General features: G+C 40.6%; 7 non-coding genes across 7 annotated transcripts; all 7 read right to left on the bottom strand.

Moving 5' to 3' along the window:
• Positions 1-317: 317 nt before the first annotated feature.
• Positions 318-391, bottom strand: trnat-agu (transfer RNA threonine (anticodon AGU)). Its single transcript has one exon. It is a non-coding gene; the product is annotated as a tRNA-Thr (tRNA).
• A 282-nt stretch (positions 392-673) lies between these two features.
• trnat-agu (transfer RNA threonine (anticodon AGU)) lies at positions 674-747 on the bottom strand. The gene has a single exon. It is a non-coding gene; the product is annotated as a tRNA-Thr (tRNA).
• A 295-nt stretch (positions 748-1,042) lies between these two features.
• On the bottom strand, positions 1,043-1,116 carry trnat-agu (transfer RNA threonine (anticodon AGU)). Its single transcript has one exon. It is a non-coding gene; the product is annotated as a tRNA-Thr (tRNA).
• A 1,031-nt stretch (positions 1,117-2,147) lies between these two features.
• On the bottom strand, positions 2,148-2,221 carry trnat-agu (transfer RNA threonine (anticodon AGU)). The gene has a single exon. It is a non-coding gene; the product is annotated as a tRNA-Thr (tRNA).
• Positions 2,222-3,261: 1,040 nt separating this feature from the next.
• Positions 3,262-3,335, bottom strand: trnat-agu (transfer RNA threonine (anticodon AGU)). Its single transcript has one exon. It is a non-coding gene; the product is annotated as a tRNA-Thr (tRNA).
• Positions 3,336-4,378: 1,043 nt separating this feature from the next.
• Positions 4,379-4,450, bottom strand: trnat-ugu (transfer RNA threonine (anticodon UGU)). The gene has a single exon. It is a non-coding gene; the product is annotated as a tRNA-Thr (tRNA).
• Positions 4,451-4,837: 387 nt separating this feature from the next.
• On the bottom strand, positions 4,838-4,911 carry trnat-agu (transfer RNA threonine (anticodon AGU)). The gene has a single exon. It is a non-coding gene; the product is annotated as a tRNA-Thr (tRNA).
• Positions 4,912-20,094: the final 15,183 nt, after the last annotated feature.

Raw genomic sequence — 20,094 nt, 5'->3', positions numbered from 1 at the left:
TTCAACAACTAAGCCACAGTACCCTCTTTTCATGCTCAAGCCACTGTCTAAAGGCTCCTTGAGCAAGGAATTTACCAAGACCAACATGTTGGGGCTCTCTGTAGTAAGAATATTCATAAATAAATGAATCACATACTTTGCTGATGAAATCTAAAGATGTTTTCACAGTTCTTAGAGATGATTCTAGACTGTGTATGGACATTAGTTGTATAAAGCATATGTTTTGTGTCATTTTGAGTGTAATTCACATCTATTCTAAGAGACAATCTGATTTCACCTGAAGTTTAGAGACAGACTAAACACAGCTCTCATGTCAAAGGGACTGCTGGGATTTGAGCCCAGGATCTCCTGTTTACTAGACAGGCACTTTAACCAACTAAGCCACAGTACCCTCTTTTCATTCCCAAGCCACTGTCTAAAGGCTCCTTGAGCAAGGAATTTACCAAGACCAACATGTTGGGGCTCTCTGTAGTAAGAATATTCATAAATAAATGAATCACATACTTTGCTGATGAAATCTAAAGATGTTTTCACAGTTCTTAGAGATGATTCTAGACTGTGTATGGACATTAGTTGTATAAAGCATATGTTTTGTGTCATTTTGAGTGTAATTCATATCTATTCTGATTTCACCTGAAGTTTAGAGACAGACTAAACACAGCTCTCATGTCAAAGGGACTGCTGGGATTTGAGCCCAGGATCTCCTGTTTACTAGACAGGCACTTTAACCAACTAAGCCACAGTACCCTCTTTTCATTCCCAAGCCACTGTCTAAAGGCTCCTTGAGCAAGGAATTTACCAATACCAACATGTTGAGGCTCTCTGTAGTAAGAATATTCATAAATAAATGAATCACATACTTTGCTGATGAAATCTAATGATGTTTTCACAGTTCTTAGAGATTATTGTAGACTGTGTATGGACATTAGTTGTATAAAGCATATGTTTCGTGTCATTTTGAGTGTAATTCACATCTATTCAGAAGAGACAATCTGATTTCACCTGAAGTTTAGAGACAGACTAAACACAGCTCTCATGTCAAAGGCACTGCTGGGATTTGAGCCCAGGATCTCCTGTTTACTAGACAGGCACTTTAACCAACTAAGCCACAGTACCCTCTTTTCATTCCCAAGCCACTGTCTAAAGGCTCCTTGATCAAGGAATTTACCAAGACCAACATGTTGGGGCTCTCTGTAGTAAGAATATTCATAAATAAATGAATCACATACTTTGCTGATGAAATCTAAAGATGTTTTCACAGTTCTTAGAGATTATTGTAGACTGTGTATGGACATTAGTTGTATAAAGCATATGTTTTCTGTCATTTTGAGTGTAATTCACATCTATTCAGAAGAGACAATCTGATTTCACCTTAAGTTTAGAGACAGACTAAACACAGCTCTCATGTCAAAGGCACTGCTGGGATTTGAGCCCAGGATCTCCTGTTTACGAGACAGGTGCTTTACCACTAAACCTCAGTGACTTCATTTCATGCTCAAGCCACTGTCTAAAGGCTCCTTGAGCAAGGAATTTACCAAGACCAACATGTTGGGGCTCTCTGTAGTAAGAATATTCATAAATAAATGAATCACATACTTTGCTGATGAAATCTAAAGATGTTTTCACAGTTTTTAGAGATGATTCTAGACTGTGTATGAACATTAGTTGTATAAAGCATATGCTTTGGGTCATTTTGAGTGTCAATCACATCTATTCTGAAGAGACAATCTGATTTCACCTGAAGTTTAGAGACAGACTAAACACATCTCTCATTTCAGAGGCGCTGCTGGGATTCGAGCCCAGATTCTCCTGTTTACAAAACAGGCACTTTCAACAACTAAGCCAAAGCGACTTCTTTTCATGCTCAAGCCACTGTCTAAAGGCTCCTTGAGGAAGGAATTTACCAAGACCAACATGTTGGGGCTCTCTGTAGTAAGAATATTCATAAATAAATGAATCACATACTTTGCTGATGAAATCTAAAGATGTTTTCACAGTTCTTAGAGATTATTGTAGACTGTGTATGGACATTAGTTGTATAAAGCATATGTTTTCTGTCATTTTGAGTGTAATTCACATCTATTCAGAAGAGACAATCTGATTTCACCTGAAGTTTAGAGACAGACTAAACACATCTCTCATGTCAGAGGCGCTGCTGGGATTTGAACCCAGGATCTCCTGTTTACTAGACAGGCACTTTAACCAACTAAGCCACAACACCCACTTTTCATTCCTAAGCGACTGTCTAAAGGCTCCTTGAGCAAGGAATTTACCAAGACCAACATGTTGGGGCTCTCTGTAGTAAGAATATTCATAAATAAATGAATCACATACTTTGCTGATGAAATCTAAAGATATTTTCACAGTTTTTAGAAATGAAATGAAATGATTCTGGACTGTGTATGAACATTAGTTGTATAAAGCACATGCTTTGGGTCATTTTTAGTGTCAATCACATCTATTCTGAAGAGACAATCTGATTTCACCTGAAGTTTAGAGACAGACTAAACACAGCTCTCATGTCAAAGGGACTGCTGGGATTTTAGCCCAGGATCTCTTGTTTACTAGACAGGCACTTTAACCAACTAAGCCACAGTACCCTCTTTTCATTCCCAAGCCACTGTCTAAAGGCTCCTTGAGCAAGGAATTTACCAAGACCAACATGTTGGGGCTCTCTGTAGTAAGAATATTCATAAATAAATGAATTACATACTTTGCTGATGAAATCTAAAGATTTCTTGACAGTTTTTATAAATGAAATGAAATGATTCTAGACTGTATTTGAACGTGAGTTGTATAAAGCATTTGTTTTGGGTCATTTATGTCTATTCTGAAGAGACAATCTGATTTTACCTGAAGTTTAGAGACAGACTAAACACATCTCTCATGTCAGAGGCACTGCTGGGATTTGAACCCAGGATCTCCTTTTTTTTAGACAGTCACTTTAACGAACTAGGCCACAGCACCCTCTTTTCATTCCCAAGCCACTGTCTAAATGCTCATTGAGCAAGGAATTTACCAAGACCAACATGTTGGGGCTCTCTGTAGTAAGAATATTCATAAATAAATGAATCACATACTTTGCTGATGAAATCTAAAGATGTTTTCACAGTTCTTAGAGATTATTCTAGACTGATATGGACATTAGTTGTATAAAGCATATGTTTTGTGTCATTTTGAGTGTAATTCACATCTATTCTGAAGAGACAATCTGATTTCACCTGAAGTTTAGAGACAGACTAAACACAGCTCTCATGTCAAAAGGACTGCTGGGATTTGAGCCCAGGATCTCCTGTTTACTAGACAGGCACTGTAACCAACTAAGCCACAGTACCCTCTTTTCGTTCCCAAGCAACTGTCTAAAGGCTCCTTGAGCAATGAATTTACCAAGACCAACATGTTGGGGCTCTCTGTAGTAAGAATATTCATAAATAAATGAATCACATACTTTGCTGATGAAATCTAAAGATTTCTTCACAGTTTTTAGAGATGATTCTAGACTGTGTATGAACATTAGTTGTATAAAGCATATGCTTTGGGTCATTTTGAGTGTCAATCACATCTATTCTGAAGAGACAATCTGATTTCACCTGAAGTTTAGAGACAGACTAAACACATCTCTCATTTCAGAGGCGCTGCTGGGATTCGAGCCCAGATTCCCCTGTTTACAAAACAGGCACTTTCAACAACTAAGCCAAAGCGACTTCTTTTCATGCTCAAGCCACTGTCTAAAGGCTCCTTGAGCAAGGAATTTACCAAGACCAACATGTTGGGGCTCTCTGTAGTAAGAATATTCATAAATAAATGAATCACATACTTTGCTGATGAAATCTAAAGATTTCTTCACAGTTTTTAGAAATGAAATGAAATGATTCTGGACTGTGTATGAACATTAGTTGTATAAAGCACATGCTTTGGGTCATTTTTAGTGTCAATCACATCTATTCTGAAGAGACAATCTGATTTCACCTGAAGTTTAGAGACAGACTAAACACAGCTCTCATGTCAAAGGGACTGCTGGGATTTTAGCCCAGGATCTCTTGTTTACTAGACAGGCACTTTAACCAACTAAGCCACAGTACCCTCTTTTCATTCCCAAGCCACTGTCTAAAGGCTCCTTGAGCAAGGAATTTACCAAGACCAACATGTTGGGGCTCTCTGTAGTAAGAATATTCATAAATAAATGAATCACATACTTTGCTGATGAAATCTAAAGATGTTTTCACAGTTCTTAGAGATGATTCTAGACTGTGTATGAACATTAGTTGTATAAACCACATGTTTTGGGTCATTTTGAATGTCAATCACATCTATTCTGAAGAGCCAATGTGATTTCACCTGAAGTATAGAGACAGACTAAACAAAGCTCTCATGTCAAAGGCACTGCTGGGATTTGAGCCCAGGATCTCCTGTTTACAAGACAGGCACTTTACCACTAAGCAACAGCGCCTCTGTCTTTCTTGGTCTTCTCTCATATGAAAGCTTTGAACCCAGGATCTCCTGTTTACTCGACAGGCACTTTAACCAACTAAGCCACAGCACCCTCTTTTCCTTCCCAAGCCACTGTCTAAATACTCCTTGAGCAAGGCATTTAACGAGACCAACATGCTGGGCTCTCTGTAGTAAGAATATTCATAAATAAATGAATCACATACTTTCCTGATGAAATCTAAAGATGTTTTCACAGTTCTTAGAGATGATTCTAGACTGTGTATGAACATTAGTTGTATAAAGCATATGCTTTAGGTCATTTTGAGCATAAATCACATCTATTCTGAAGAGACAATCTGATTTCACCTGAAGTATAGAGACAGACTAAACACAGCTCTCATGTCAAAGGCACTGCTGGGATTTAAGCCCAGGATCTCCTGTTTACTAGACAGGCACTTTAACCAACTAAGCCACAGCACCATATGATTCACCTTCAGGTCACCTCTAAAGAAGACACTGATGATTTGTTTACTTCATAAGTGCTTCTTTTTGGGGTTGTCTTGGTTGTGAGTATTTCAGCAGACATATCACTGGGCCAATGCAGACACAGTGAATGTCCATTATTTTTTCTAGACACTGAAGTCCATCTGAATTCACCAGGACAGCAAATCTCGATTGTGTGTCACTGGTTGAAGAACACTGACATGTCATTTAAGCAATTTTTATTACCACGACTGTAGCACTGACTTGATTTCTGAATTCAGTAAGTGATACTTGTTGGGGCAGTTTAAATTGATAAAAGCAACTGAATGTGTTGCAAGCCATATTTCATGGGAATCACCCTCAGATCACTTCAAATTGAGCCACTGCGGATTCTTGTGTTCATAAGTGCTTCTCTTTGGGGTTGTCTTGGTTGTGCCAATCTTATTGGATTTATTACAATGTAAATGTTGGCATCAGGGTCCATTATTATTACCCCTACAAAAACACTAACTTTGGTTCACATTGCAGTAAGTGCTTTTTGTTGGGGTAGTTTTGCTGGCTGCTGCATCTTCAAGTGTGTTAGCTGTATATTATTGGGCATGCCATGATACTTTTTTACTCAGATGCTGACTTTGAGTCTTCTAGAAGAATGTCCCTGTTGGAGTAGATATTCAGTACAAACTGTACTTTTTTGTCTCATTTAAAGTATAGCTGATGAAGGTGCAACTGGAGGCCGCCATGATGTAAAGCGCTGCACCAAGAAAACTCATTGTACTTTGATTGACCAATTCATCTTCTGACAATGGCATGCATTCATTTGAGATGATGGGTGCTCATGAAGTGCCTATAGTGCTGTTGTCCACTTACAACAGTCCAGACCATTGAAAGTAATCAAAAAGAAGGCGGAGTTAACTGGAAAGGACTGCTTTCAGCATTTAAGATGAGTGAATGTGCGCAAGAAACGCCACTTCCACTGGGGCACATCACAGAAGGTGCCAAAAAGAACCCCCTGGAATCCAGAGAAGGCTCAAGTTGCAGTGGGAAACTGCAAGTCGCTGATGCTGACCCAACTTGAGCATTGATTGGAGCTTGAATGCAGTAAGTGCTTCTTGTTAGTGCGGTTGAAGATGACAAATGCTACAGACTGTAACTGCAGATAGATGTCATTGGAATCACCTTCAGGTCACCTCTAAAGAAGACACTGATGATTTGTTTTCTTCATAAGTGCTTCTCTTTGGGGTTGTCTTGGTTGTGAGTATTTCAGCAGACATATCACTGGGCCAATGCAGACACAGTGAATGTCCATTATTTTTTCTAGACACTGAAGTCCATCTGAGTTCACCAGGACAGCAAATCTAGATTGTGTGTCACTGGTTGAAGAACACTGACATGTCATTTAAGCAATTTTTATTACCACGACTGTAGCACTGACTTGATTTCTGAATTCAGTAAGTGCTACTTGTTGGGGCAGTTTAAATTGATAAAAGCAACTGAATGTGTTGGAAGCCATATTTCATTGGAATCACCCTCAGATCACTTCAAATTGAGCCACTGCTGATTCTTGTGTTCATAAGTGCTTCTCTTTGGGGTTGTCTTGGTTGTGCCAATCTTATTGGATTTATTACAATGTAAATGTTGGCATCAGGGTCCAGATTTGGCCATTATTATTACCCCTATAAAAACACTAACTTTGGTTCACATTGCAGTAAGTGCTTTTTGTTGGGGTAGTTTTGCTGGCTGCTGCATCTTCAAGTGTGTTAGCTGTATATTATTGGGCATGCCATGATACTTTTTGACTCAGATGCTGACTTTGAGTCTTCTAGAAGAATGTCCCTGTTGGAATAGATATTCAGTACAAACTGTACTTTTTTGTCTCATTTGAAGGTGCAACTGGAGGCCGCCCTGATGTAAAGCGCTGCACCAAGAAAACTCATTGTACTTTGATTGACCAATTCATCTTCTGACAATGGCATGCATTCATTTGAGATGATGGGTGCTCATGAAGTGCCTATAGTGCTGTTGTCCACTTACAACAGTCCAGACCATTGAAAGTAATCAAAAAGAAGGCGGAGTTAGCTGGAAAGGACGGCTTTCAGCATTTAAGATGAGTGAATGTGCGAAAGAAACGACACTTCCACTGGGGCACATCACAGAAGGTGCCAAAAAGAACCCCCTGGAATCCAGAGAAGCTCAAGTTGCAGTGGGAAACTGCAAGTCGCTGATGCTGACAATGTAAATGTTGGCATCAGGGTCCATTATTATTACCCCTACAAAAACACTAACTTTGGTTCACATTGCAGTAAGTGCTTTTTGTTGGGGTAGTTTTGCTGACTGCTGCATCTTCAAGTGTGTTAGCTGTATATTATTGGACATGCCATGATACTTTTTGACTCAGATGCTGACTTTGAGTCTTCTAGAAGAATGTCCCTGTTGGAATAGATATTCAGTACAAACTGTACTTTTTTGTCTCATTTAAAGTACAGCTGATGAAGGTGCAACTGGAGGCCGCCATGATGTAAAGCGCTGCACCAAGAAAACTCATTGTACTTTGATTGACCAATTCATCTTCTGACAATGGCATGTATTCATTTGAGATGATGGGTGCTCATGAAGTGCCTATAGTGCTGTTGTCCAATTACAACAGTCCAGACCATTGAAAGTAATCAAAAAGAAGGCGGAGTTAACTGGAAAGGACGGCTTTCAGCATTTAAGATGAGTGAATGTGCGCAAGAAACGTCACTTCCACTGGGGCACATCACAGAAGGTGCCAAAAAGAACCCCCTGGAATCCAGAGAAGCTCAAGTTGCAGAGGGAAACTGCAAGTTGCTGATGCTGACCCAACTTGAGCATTGATTGGAGCTTGAATGCAGTAAGTGCTTCTTGTTAGTGCGGTTGAAGATGACAAATGCTACAGACTGTAACTGCAGATAGATGTCATTGGAATCACCTTCAGGTCACCTCTAAAGAAGACACTGATGATTTGTTTTCTTCATAAGTGCTTCTCTTTGGGGTTGTCTTGGTTGTGAGTATTTCAGCAGACATATCACTGGGCCAATGCAGACACAGTGAATGTCCATTATTTTTTCTAGACACAAGTCCATCTGAATTCACCAGGACAGCAAATCTCGATTGTGTGTCACTGGTTGAAGAACACTGACATGTCATTTAAGCAATTTTTATTACCACGACTGTAGCACTGACTTGATTTCTGAATTCAGTAAGTGATACTTGTTGTGGCAGTTTAAATTGATAAAAGCAACTGAATGTGTTGGAAGCCATATTTCATGGGAATCACCCTCAGATCACTTCGAATTGAGCCACTGCGGATTCTTGTGTTCATAAGTGCTTCTCTTTGGGGTTGTCTTGGTTGTGCCAATCTTATTGGATTTATTACAATGTAAATGTTGGCATCAGGGTCCAGATTTGGCCATTATTATTACCCCTACAAAAACACTAACTTTGGTTCACATTGCAGTAAGTGCTTTTTGTTGGGGTAGTTTTGCTGGCTGCTGCATCTTCAAGTGTGTTAGCTGTATATTATTGGGCATGCCATGATACTTTTTGACTCAGATGCTGACTTTGAGTCTTCTAGAAGAATGTCCCTGTTGGAATAGATATTCAGTACAAACTGTACTTTTTTGTCTCATTTGAAGGTGCAACTGGAGGCCGCCCTGATGTAAAGCGCTGCACCAAGAAAACTCATTGTACTTTGATTGACCAATTCATCTTCTGACAATGGCATGCATTCATTTGAGATGATGGGTGCTCATGAAGTGCCTATAGTGCTGTTGTCCACTTACAACAGTCCAGACCATTGAAAGTAATCAAAAAGAAGGCGGAGTTAGCTGGAAAGGACGGCTTTCAGCATTTAAGATGAGTGAATGTGCGCAAGAAACGACACTTCCACTGGGGCACATCACAGAAGGTGCCAAAAAGAACCCCCTGGAATCCAGAGAAGCTCAAGTTGCAGTGGGAAACTGCAAGTCGCTGATGCTGACAATGTAAATGTTGGCATCAGGGTCCATTATTATTACCCCTACAAAAACACTAACTTTGGTTCACATTGCAGTAAGTGCTTTTTGTTGGGGTAGTTTTGCTGACTGCTGCATCTTCAAGTGTGTTAGCTGTATATTATTGGACATGCCATGATACTTTTTGACTCAGATGCTGACTTTGAGTCTTCTAGAAGAATGTCCCTGTTGGAATAGATATTCAGTACAAACTGTACTTTTTTGTCTCATTTAAAGTACAGCTGATGAAGGTGCAACTGGAGGCCGCCCTGATGTAAAGCGCTGCACCAAGAAAACTCATTGTACTTTGATTGACCAATTCATCTTCTGACAATGGCATGCATTCATTTGAGATGATGGGTGCTCATGAAGTGCCTATAGTGCTGTTGTCCACTTACAACAGTCCAGACCATTGAAAGTAATCAAAAAGAAGGCGGAGTTAGCTGGAAAGGACGGCTTTCAGCATTTAAGATGAGTGAATGTGCGCAAGAAACGACACTTCCACTGGGGCACATCACAGAAGGTGCCAAAAAGAACCCCCTGGAATCCAGAGAAGCTCAAGTTGCAGTGGGAAACTGCAAGTCGCTGATGCTGACAATGTAAATGTTGGCATCAGGGTCCATTATTATTACCCCTACAAAAACACTAACTTTGGTTCACATTGCAGTAAGTGCTTTTTGTTGGGGTAGTTTTGCTGACTGCTGCATCTTCAAGTGTGTTAGCTGTATATTATTGGACATGCCATGATACTTTTTGACTCAGATGCTGACTTTGAGTCTTCTAGAAGAATGTCCCTGTTGGAATAGATATTCAGTACAAACTGTACTTTTTTGTCTCATTTAAAGTACAGCTGATGAAGGTGCAACTGGAGGCCGCCATGATGTAAAGCGCTGCACCAAGAAAACTCATTTTACTTTGATTGACCAATTCATCTTCTGACAATGGCATGCATTCATTTGAGATGATGGGTGCTCATGAAGTGCCTATAGTGCTGTTGTCCACTTACAACAGTCCAGACCATTGAAAGTAATCAAAAAGAAGGCGGAGTTAACTGGAAAGGACGGCTTTCAGCATTTAAGATGAGTGAATGTGCGCAAGAAACGTCACTTCCACTGGGGCACATCACAGAAGGTGCCAAAAAGAACCCCCTGGAATCCAGAGAAGCTCAAGTTGCAGAGGGAAACTGCAAGTTGCTGATGCTGACCCAACTTGAGCATTGATTGGAGCTTGAATGCAGTAAGTGCTTCTTGTTAGTGCGGTTGAAGATGACAAATGCTACAGACTGTAACTGCAGATAGATGTCATTGGAATCACCTTCAGGTCACCTCTAAAGAAGACACTGATGATTTGTTTTCTTCATAAGTGCTTCTCTTTGGGGTTGTCTTGGTTGTGAGTATTTCAGCAGACATATCACTGGGCCAATGCAGACACAGTGAATGTCCATTATTTTTTCTAGACACTAAGTCCATCTGAATTCACCAGGACAGCAAATCTCGATTGTGTGTCACTGGTTGAAGAACACTGACATGTCATTTAAGCAATTTTTATTACCACGACTGTAGCACTGACTTGATTTCTGAATTCAGTAAGTGCTACTTGTTGGGGCAGTTTAAATTGATAAAAGCAACTGAATGTGTTGGAAGCCATATTTCATGGGAATCACCCTCAGATCACTTCAAATTGAGCCACTGCGGATTCTTGTGTTCATAAGTGCTTCTCTTTGGGGTTGTCTTGGTTGTGCCAATCTTATTGGATTTATTACAATGTAAATGTTGGCATCAGGGTCCAATTGCATTATTATTACCCCTACAAAAACACTAACTTTGGTTCACATTGCAGTAAGTGCTTTTTGTTGGGGTAGTTTTGCTGGCTGCTGCATCTTCAAGTGTGTTAGCTGTATATTATTGGGCATGCCATGATACTTTTTGACTCAGATGCTGACTTTGAGTCTTCTAGAAGAATGTCCCTGTTGGAATAGATATTCAGTACAAACTGTACTTTTTTGTCTCATTTAAAGTACAGCTGATGAAGGTGCAACTGGAGGCCGCCATGATGTAAAGCGCTGCACCAAGAAAACTCATTGTACTTTGATTGACCAATTCATCTTCTGACAATGGCATGCATTCATTTGAGATGATGGGTGCTCATGAAGTGCCTATAGTGCTGTTGTCCACTTACAACAGTCCAGAACATTGAAAGTAATCAAAAAGAAGGCGGAGTTAGCTGGAAAGGACGGCTTTCAGCATTTAAGATGAGTGAATGTGCGCAAGAAACGCCACTTCCACTGGGGCACATCACAGAAGGTGCCAAAAAGAACCCCCTGGAATCCAGAGAAGGTCAAGTTGCAGTGGGAAACTGCAAGTCGCTGATGCTGACCCAACTTGAGCATTGATTGGAGCTTGAATGCAGTAAGTGCTTCTTGTTAGTGCGGTTGAAGATGACAAATGCTACAGACTGTAACTGCAGATAGATGTCATTGGAATCACCTTCAGGTCACCTCTAAAGAAGACACTGATGATTTGTTTTCTTCATAAGTGCTTCTCTTTGGGGTTGTCTTGGTTGTGAGTATTTCAGCAGACATATCACTGGGCCAATGCAGACACAGTGAATGTCCATTATTTTTTCTAGACACTGAAGTCCATCTGAGTTCACCAGGACAGCAAATCTAGATTGTGTGTCACTGGTTGAAGAACACTGACATGTCATTTAAGCAATTTTTATTACCACGACTGTAGCACTGACTTGATTTCTGAATTCAGTAAGTGCTACTTGTTGGGGCAGTTTAAATTGATAAAAGCAACTGAATGTGTTGGAAGCCATATTTCATTGGAATCACCCTCAGATCACTTCAAATTGAGCCACTGCGGATTCTTGTGTTCATAAGTGCTTCTCTGTGGGGTTGTCTTGGTTGTGCCAATCTTATTGGATTTATTACAATGTAAATTTTGGCATCAGGGTCCAGATTTGGCCATTATTATTACCCCTATAAAAACACTAACTTTGGTTCACATTGCAGTAAGTGCTTTTTGTTGGGGTAGTTTTGCTGGCTGCTGCATCTTCAAGTGTGTTAGCTGTATATTATTGGGCATGCCATGATACTTTTTGACTCAGATGCTGACTTTGAGTCTTCTAGAAGAATGTCCCTGTTGGAATAGATATTCAGTACAAACTGTACTTTTTTGTCTCATTTGAAGGTGCAACTGGAGGCCGCCCTGATGTAAAGCGCTGCACCAAGAAAACTCATTGTACTTTGATTGACCAATTCATCTTCTGACAATGGCATGCATTCATTTGAGATGATGGGTGCTCATGAAGTGCCTATAGTGCTGTTGTCCACTTACAACAGTCCAGACCATTGAAAGTAATCAAAAAGAAGGCGGAGTTAGCTGGAAAGGACGGCTTTCAGCATTTAAGATGAGTGAATGTGCGCAAGAAACGACACTTCCACTGGGGCACATCACAGAAGGTGCCAAAAAGAACCCCCTGGAATCCAGAGAAGCTCAAGTTGCAGTGGGAAACTGCAAGTCGCTGATGCTGACAATGTAAATGTTGGCATCAGGGTCCATTATTATTACCCCTACAAAAACACTAACTTTGGTTCACATTGCAGTAAGTGCTTTTTGTTGGGGTAGTTTTGCTGACTGCTGCATCTTCAAGTGTGTTAGCTGTATATTATTGGACATGCCATGATACTTTTTGACTCAGATGCTGACTTTGAGTCTTCTAGAAGAATGTCCCTGTTGGAATAGATATTCAGTACAAACTGTACTTTTTTGTCTCATTTAAAGTACAGCTGATGAAGGTGCAACTGGAGGCCGCCATGATGTAAAGCGCTGCACCAAGAAAACTCATTGTACTTTGATTGACCAATTCATCTTCTGACAATGGCATGCATTCATTTGAGATGATGGGTGCTCATGAAGTGCCTATAGTGCTGTTGTCCACTTACAACAGTCCAGACCATTGAAAGTAATCAAAAAGAAGGCGGAGTTAACTGGAAAGGACGGCTTTCAGCATTTAAGATGAGTGAATGTGCGCAAGAAACGTCACTTCCACTGGGGCACATCACAGAAGGTGCCAAAAAGAACCCCCTGGAATCCAGAGAAGCTCAAGTTGCAGAGGGAAACTGCAAGTTGCTGATGCTGACCCAACTTGAGCATTGATTGGAGCTTGAATGCAGTAAGTGCTTCTTGTTAGTGCGGTTGAAGATGACAAATGCTACAGACTGTAACTGCAGATAGATGTCATTGGAATCACCTTCAGGTCACCTCTAAAGAAGACACTGATGATTTGTTTTCTTCATAAGTGCTTCTCTTTGGGGTTGTCTTGGTTGTGAGTATTTCAGCAGACATATCACTGGGCCAATGCAGACACAGTGAATGTCCATTATTTTTTCTAGACACAAGTCCATCTGAATTCACCAGGACAGCAAATCTCGATTGTGTGTCACTGGTTGAAGAACACTGACATGTCATTTAAGCAATTTTTATTACCACGACTGTAGCACTGACTTGATTTCTGAATTCAGTAAGTGATACTTGTTGTGGCAGTTTAAATTGATAAAAGCAACTGAATGTGTTGGAAGCCATATTTCATGGGAATCACCCTCAGATCACTTCAAATTGAGCCACTGCGGATTCTTGTGTTCATAAGTGCTTCTCTTTGGGGTTGTCTTGGTTGTGCCAATCTTATTGGATTTATTACAATGTAAATGTTGGCATCAGGGTCCAGATTTGGCCATTATTATTACCCCTACAAAAACACTAACTTTGGTTCACATTGCAGTAAGTGCTTTTTGTTGGGGTAGTTTTGCTGGCTGCTGCATCTTCAAGTGTGTTAGCTGTATATTATTGGGCATGCCATGATACTTTTTGATTCAGATGCTGACTTTGAGTCTTCTAGAAGAATGTCCCTGTTGGAGTAGATATTCAGTACAAACTGTACTTTTTTGTCTCATTTAAAGTACAGCTGATGAAGGTGCAACTGGAGGCCGCCATGATGTAAAGCGCTGCACCAAGAAAACTCATTGTACTTTGATTGACCAATTCATCTTCTGACAATGGCATGCATTCATTTGAGATGATGGGTGCTCATGAAGTGCCTATAGTGCTGTTGTCCACTTACAACAGTCCAAAAATTGAAAGTAATCAAAAAGAAGGCGGAGTTAGCTGGAAAGGACGGCTTTCAGCATTTAAGATGAGTGAATGTGCGCAAGAAACGCCACTTCCACTGGGGCACATCACAGAAGGTGCCAAAAAGAACCCCCTGGAATCCAGAGAAGGTCAAGTTGCAGTGGGAAACTGCAAGTCGCTGATGCTGACCCAACTTGAGCATTGATTGGAGCTTGAATGCAGTAAGTGCTTCTTGTTAGTGCGGTTGAAGATGACAAATGCTACAGACTGTAACTGCAGATAGATGTCATTGGAATCACCTTCAGGTCACCTCTAAAGAAGACACTGATGATTTGTTTTCTTCATAAGTGCTTCTCTTTGGGGTTGTCTTGGTTGTGAGTATTTCAGCAGACATATCACTGGGCCAATGCAGACACAGTGAATGTCCATTATTTTTTCTAGACACTGAAGTCCATCTGAGTTCACCAGGACAGCAAATCTAGATTGTGTGTCACTGGTTGAAGAACACTGACATGTCATTTAAGCAATTTTTATTACCACGACTGTAGCACTGACTTGATTTCTGAATTCAGTAAGTGCTACTTGTTGGGGCAGTTTAAATTGATAAAAGCAACTGAATGTGTTGGAAGCCATATTTCATGGGAATCACCCTCAGATCACTTCAAATTGAGCCACTGCGGATTCTTGTGTTCATAAGTGCTTCTCTTTGGGGTTGTCTTGGTTGTGCCAATCTTATTGGATTTATTACAATGTAAATGTTGGCATCAGGGTCCAGATTTGGCCATTATTATTACCCCTACAAAAACACTAACTTTGGTTCACATTGCAGTAAGTGCTTTTTGTTGGGGTAGTTTTGCTGAGCTGCTGCATCTTCAAGTGTGTTAGCTGTATATTATTGGGCATGCCATGATACTTTTTGACTCAGATGCTGACTTTGAGTCTTCTAGAAGAATGTCCCTGTTGGAATAGATATTCAGTACAAACTGTACTTTTTTGTCTAGTTTAAAGTACAGCTGATGAAGGTGCAACTGGAGGCCGCCATGATGTAAAGCGCTGCACCAAGAAAACTCATTGTACTTTGATTGACCAATTCATCTTCTGACAATGGCAGGCATTCATTTGAGATGATGGGTGCTCATGAAGTGCCTATAGTGCTGTTGTCCACTTACAACAGTTCAGAACATTGAAAGTAATCAAAAAGAAGGCGGAGTTAGATGGAAAGGACTGCTTTCAGCATTTAAGATGAGTGAATGTGCGCAAGAAACGCCACTTCCACTGGGGCACATCACAGAAGGTGCCAAAAAGAACCCCCTGGAATCCAGAGAAGGTCAAGTTGCAGTGGGAAACTGCAAGTCGCTGATGCTGACCCAACTTGAGCATTGATTGGAGCTTGAATGCAGTAAGTGCTTCTTGTTAGTGCGGTTGAAGATGACAAATGCTACAGACTGTAACTGCAGATAGATGTCATTGGAATCACCTTCAGGTCTCCTCTAAAGAAGACACTGATGATTTGTTTTCTTCATAAGTGCTTCTCTTTGGGGTTGTCTTGGTTGTGAGTATTTCAGCAGACATATCACTGGGCCAATGCAGACAAAGTGAATGTCCATTATTTTTTCTAGACACTGAAGTCCATCTGAGTTCACCAGGACAGCAAATCTAGATTGTGTGTCACTGGTTGAAGAACACTGACATGTCATTTAAGCAATTTTTATTACCACGACTGTAGCACTGACTTGATATCTGAATTCAGTAAGTGCTACTTGTTGGGGCAGTTTAAATTGATAAAAGCAACTGAATGTGTTGGAAGCCATATTTCATTGGAATCACCCTCAGATCACTTCAAATTGAGCCACTGCTGATTCTTGTGTTCATAAGTGCTTCTCTTTGGGGTTGTCTTGGTTGTGAATATTTCAGCAGACATACCACTGGGCCAATGCAGACACAGTGAATGTCCATTATTTTTTCTAGACACTGAAGTCCATCTGAATTCACCAGGACAGCAAATCTAGATTGTGTGTCACTGGTTGAAGAACACTGACATGTCATTGAAGCAATTTTTATTACCACGACTGTAGCACTGACTTGTTTTCTGAATTCAGTAAGTGCTACTTGTTGGGGCAGTTTAAATTGATAAAAGCAACAGAATGTGTTGGAAGCCATATTTCATGGGAATCACCCTCAGATCACTTCAAATTGAGCCACTGCGGATTCTTGTGTTCATAAGTGCTTCTCTTTGGGGTTGTCTTGGTTGTGCCAATCTTATTGGATTTATTACAATGTAAATGTTGGCATCAGGGTCCATTATTATTACCCCTACAAAAACACTAACTTTGGTTCACATTGCAGTAAGTGCTTTTTGTTGGGGTAGTTTTGCTGACTGCTGCATCTTCAAGTGTGTTAGCTGTATATTATTGGGCATGCCATGATACTTTTTGACTCAGATGCTGACTTTGGGTCTTCTAGAAGAATGTCCCTGTTGGAATAGATATTCAGTACAAACTGTACTTTTTTGTCTAGTTTAAAGTACAGCTGATGAAGGTGCAACTGGAGGCCGCCATGATGTAAAGCGCTGCACCAAGAAAACTCATTGTACTTTGATTGACCAATTCATCTTCTGACAATGGCAGGCATTCATTTGAGATGATGGGTGCTCATGAAGTGCCTATAGTGCTGTTGTCCACTTACAACAGTCCAGACCATTGAAAATAATCAAAAAGAAGGCGGAGTTAGCTGGAAAGGACGGCTTTCAGCATTTAAGATGAGTGAATCTTCGCAAGAAACGGCACTTCCATTGGGGCACATCACAGAAGGTGACAAAAAGAACCCCCTGGAATCCAGAGAAGGTCAAGTTGCAGTGGGAAACTGCAAGTCGCTGATGCTGACCCAACTTGAGCATTGATTGGAGCTTGAATGCAGTAAGTGCTTCTTGTTAGTGCGGTTGAAGATGACAAATGCTACAGACTGTAACTGCAGATAGATGTCATTGGAATCACCTTCAGGTCACCTCTAAAGAAGACACTGATGATTTGTTTTCTTCATAAATGCTTCTCTTTGGGGTTGTCTTGGTTGTGAGTATTTCAGCAGACATATCACTGGGCCAATGCAGACACAGTGAATGTCCATTATTTTTTCTAGACACTGAAGTATATCTGAATTCACCAGGACAGCAAATCTACATTGTGTGTCACTGGTTGAAGAACACTGACATGTCATTTAAGCAATTTTTATTACCACGACTGTAGCACTGACTTGATTTCTGAATTCAGTAAGTGCTACTTGTTGGGGCAGTTTAAATTGATAAAAGCAACTGAATGTGTTGGAAGCCATATTTCATGGGAATCACCCTCAGATCACTTCAAATTGAGCCACTGCGGATTCTTGTGTTCATAAGTGCTTCTCTTTGGGGTTGTCTTGGTTGTGCCAATCTTATTGGATTTATTACAATGTAAATGTTGGCATCAGGGTCCATTATTATTACCCCTACAAAAACACTAACTTTGGTTCACATTGCAGTAAGTGCTTTTTGTTGGGGTAGTTTTGCTGACTGCTGCATCTTCAAGTGTGTTAGCTGTATATTATTGGGCATGCCATGATACTTTTTGACTCAGATGCTGACTTTGAGTCTTCTAGAAGAATGTCCCTGTTGGAATAGATATTCAGTACAAACTGTACTTTTTTGTCTAGTTTAAAGTACAGCTGATGAAGGTGCAACTGGAGGCCGCCATGATGTAAAGCGCTGCACCAAGAAAACTCATTGTACTTTGATTGACCAATTCATCTTCTGACAATGGCAGGCATTCATTTGAGATGATGGGTGCTCATGAAGTGCCTATAGTGCTGTTGTCCACTTACAACAGTCCAGACCATTGAAAGTAATCAAAAAGAAGGCGGAGTTAGCTGGAAAGGACGGCTTTCAGCATTTAAGATGAGTGAATGTGCGCAAGAAACGCCACTTCCACTGGGGCACATCACAGAAGGTGCCAAAAAGAACCCCCTGGAATCCAGAGAAGGTCAAGTTGCAGTGGGAAACTGCAAGTCGCTGATGCTGACCCAACTTGAGCATTGATTGGAGCTTGAATGCAGTAAGTGCTTCTTGTTAGTGCGGTTGAAGATGACAAATGCTACAGACTGTAACTGCAGATAGATGTCATTGGAATCACCTTCAGGTCACCTCTAAAGAAGACACTGATGATTTGTTTTCTTCATAAGTGCTTCTCTTTGGGGTTGTCTTGGTTGTGAGTATTTCAGCAGACATATCACTGGGCCAATGCAGACACAGTGAATGTCCATTATTTTTTCTAGACACTGAAGTCCATCTGAGTTCACCAGGACAGCAAATCTAGATTGTGTGTCACTGGTTGAAGAACACTGACATGTCATTTAAGCAATTTTTATTACCACGACTGTAGCACTGACTTGATTTCTGAATTCAGTAAGTGCTACTTGTTGGGGCAGTTTAAATTGATAAAAGCAACTGAATGTGTTGGAAGCCATATTTCATGGGAATCACCCTCAGATCACTTCAAATTGAGCCACTGCGGATTCTTGTGTTCATAAGTGCTTCTCTTTGGGGTTGTCTTGGTTGTGCCAATCTTATTGGATTTATTACAATGTAAATGTTGGCATCAGGGTCCAGATTTGGCCATTATTATTACCCCTACAAAAACACTAACTTTGGTTCACATTGCAGTAAGTGCTTTTTGTTGGGGTAGTTTTGCTGGCTGCTGCATCTTCAAGTGTGTTAGCTGTATATTATTGGGCATGCCATGATACTTTTTGACTCAGATGCTGACTTTGAGTCTTCTAGAAGAATGTCCCTGTTGGAATAGATATTCAGTACAAACTGTACTTTTTTGTCTCATTTAAAGTACAGCTGATGAAGGTGCAACTGGAGGCCGCCATGATGTAAAGCGCTGCACCAAGAAAACTCATTGTACTTTGATTGACCAATTCATCTTCTGACAATGGCATGCATTCATTTGAGATGATGGGTGCTCATGAAGTGCCTATAGTGCTGTTGTCCACTTACAACAGTCCAGACCATTGAAAGTAATCAAAAAGAAGGCGGAGTTAGCTGGAAAGGACGGCTTTCAGCATTTAAGATGAGTGAATGTGCGCAAGAAACGCACTTCCACTGGGGCACATCACAGAAGGTGCCAAAAAGAACCCCCTGGAATCCAGAGAAGGTCAAGTTGCAGTGGGAAACTGCAAGTCGCTGATGCTGACCCAACTTGAGCATTGATTGGAGCTTGAATGCAGTAAGTGCTTCTTGTTAGTGCGGTTGAAGATGACAAATGCTACAGACTGTAACTGCAGATAGATGTCATTGGAATCACCTTCAGGTCACCTCTAAAGAAGACACTGATGATTTGTTTTCTTCATAAGTGCTTCTCTTTGGGGTTGTCTTGGTTGTGAGTATTTCAGCAGACATATCACTGGGCCAATGCAGACACAGTGAATGTCCATTATTTTTTCTAGACACTGAAGTCCATCTGAATTCACCAGGACAGCAAATCTAGATTGTGTGTCACTGGTTGAAGAACACTGACATGTCATTTAAGCAATTTTTATTACCACGACTGTAGCACTGACTTGATTTCTGAATTCAGTAAGTGCTACTTGTTGGGGCAGTTTAAATTGATAAAAGCAACTGAATGTGTTGGAAGCCATATTTCATGGGAATCACCCTCAGATCACTTCAAATTGAGCCACTGCGGATTCTTGTGTTCATAAGTGCTTCTCTTTGGGGTTGTCTTGGTTGTGCCAATCTTATTGGATTTATTACAATGTAAATGTTGGCATCAGGGTCCATTATTATTACCCCTACAAAAACACTAACTTTGGTTCACATTGCAGTAAGTGCTTTTTGTTGGGGTAGTTTTGCTGACTGCTGCATCTTCAAGTGTGTTAGCTGTATATTATTGGGCATGCCATGATACTTTTTGACTCAGATGCTGACTTTGAGTCTTCTAGAAGAATGTCCCTGTTGGAATAGATATTCAGTACAAACTGTACTTTTTTGTCTCATTTAAAGTACA

Source organism: Cottoperca gobio, chromosome 15 (assembly GCF_900634415.1).
Source record: "Cottoperca gobio chromosome 15, fCotGob3.1, whole genome shotgun sequence".
NCBI lineage: Eukaryota > Metazoa > Chordata > Actinopteri > Perciformes > Bovichtidae > Cottoperca > Cottoperca gobio.
The sequence above is the reverse complement of the archived record's forward strand: the minus strand, read 5'-3'. Positions and strand labels throughout refer to the sequence as shown.